The sequence below is a fragment of the Hipposideros armiger genome, unplaced genomic scaffold (assembly GCF_001890085.2).
Source record: "Hipposideros armiger isolate ML-2016 unplaced genomic scaffold, ASM189008v1 scaffold_432, whole genome shotgun sequence".
Taxonomy (NCBI): Eukaryota; Metazoa; Chordata; class Mammalia; order Chiroptera; family Hipposideridae; genus Hipposideros; species Hipposideros armiger.
The window spans coordinates 1234041-1235996 of NW_017731782.1; the positions used below are offsets into that span (position 1 = coordinate 1234041).

Consider the following 1956-nt stretch of genomic DNA (forward strand, 5'->3'; position numbering starts at 1 on the left):
AGAGCTCCATCATATGCTGCCTATGGAAGTTGTAAAGTGGTACAAACCTTCTAGCAAACAATTTGGCAATACAAAGCTTGGACCTTAAGTGCCCATTCTCTTTGATTCACTCATTCAAAGATTCTATCCTAAGGAAATAACCAGAATAGGAACAAAAATTTATGTGCAAAAATGTTTGTTGCAATGTTGTTGTTTTTTCCATTTAAGACAGGGAATACTTTATTCAAACCCATCAGAGAAATTGACAGGTTGGGTCTGTAACAATGCGTCTTGTTTTAAAGCATACTCCAATAATTATATATGGAGAGTACACACTACCACATACAAATGAACTGATCAGACCACAGCTTTTCAATGTTTCATACAGAATAAGCTTCCCTGTAAAAGCAGCACCTTTGTGACATGTTAACTTTAGTATTCCTCTCCTTCTTCCTCACTGTCTCCTTCAACAGAATATACACCAATTTCCTCATAATCCCTCTCAAGGGCAGCCCTGCCTCCTCAGGCCTCAGAAAACTCTCCTTCCATGCCCTCACCCACGTACAAGTGAACAAAGGCACCCATCAGGACAGACTTGTGGTCCAGGCACACCCAGACCTCAGCAATAGCTGTGGTATTGCTCAGCATGCACACAGCCCCCCAGGTCTCCACCAGGTACCACAGTGGGAGGGTGATAATGCCAACTTTGAAGCCAGTGGGGCACCAGTCCACAAACTGGAGGCTGTGCTTTGTCTTGATGGTGGCAATGTGGCATTGACATCTTTGGGAATCACATAACCAGTGTACAACGGGTAGCAAGCCATGTATTTACTATGGCGAGGGTTACATTTCACCGTCTGGTTGGCTGGCTCAAAGCATACATGGTGATCTCTGCTACAGAAAGCTGCTCATGGTAGGCTTTCACAGGGGCATATGTGGCCCGAGGGAAGTGGACGTGGGGATAGGGCACCAGGTTGGTCTGGAATTCGGTCAGGTCAACATTCAGGGCTCCAGCAAACCTGAGGGAAGCAGCGATGGAGGACACAATTTGACCTGTCAACCTATTCAGGTTAGCGTAGGTTGGGCGCTGAATATCAATGTTTCTATGAGATGTCATAGATGGCCTCATTGTCAACCATGAAAGCACAATCAGAGTGCTCCAGGGTGGTGTGGGTGGTGAGGATGGAGTTGTAGGGCTCAACTACAGCTGTGGAAACCTGGGGGGCTGGATAAATGGAGAACTCCAGCTTGGATTTCTTGCTATAATCGACAGAGAGACGTTCCATCAGCAGAGAGGTGAACCCAAAACCAGTTCCCCCACCAAAGCTGTGGAAGACCAGGAAGCCCTGAAGACCTGTGCACTGGTCAGCCAGTTTCTGAATTCAGTCCAAGACAAGGTCAATGATCTCCTTGCCAATGGTGTGGTGCCCATGGGCATAGATAGCTATTGGCAGCATCTTCCTTACCTGTGATGAGCTGCTCAGGGTGGAAGAGCTGGCAGTAGGTGCCAGTGTGAACTTCATCAATGACCATGGGTTCCAGGTCTACAAAAACTGACCTGGGTACATGCTCACCAGCATCTGTCTTAGTGAAGAAGGTGTTGAAGGAGTCATCTCCTCCTCCAGTGGTCCTGTCACTTAGCATCTGGCCATCAGGCTGCATGCTGTGTTCCAGGCTGTAGAGGTCCCAGCAGACAGTACCAATCTGGACACCAGCCTGGCCAATGTAAATAGAGATACACTCACGCATGGTTGCTGCTTTGTGGTGCTGGGCGGGTGGCTGAAAGGAAGAGGTTGTTGCTTCTTACAGCACAACTCTTAGGCGGTCTATGTAATAGAACCTGCTGCAGTGATTTTTTTTTAAAGGAGCAAAATTAGAAACATTCTAAATGCCCAAGAGTTCAATATATTACTATACAATTAAGTTTGCGAACTCATCCTAGAAAAAGTGCACCTCGTTGCTGAATATCACTATAGT

General features: G+C 46.7%; 1 pseudogene; it reads right to left on the bottom strand.

Moving 5' to 3' along the window:
* Positions 1-411: 411 nt before the first annotated feature.
* Positions 412-1728, bottom strand: LOC109394709 (tubulin alpha-1B chain pseudogene; annotated as a pseudogene).
* Positions 1729-1956: the final 228 nt, after the last annotated feature.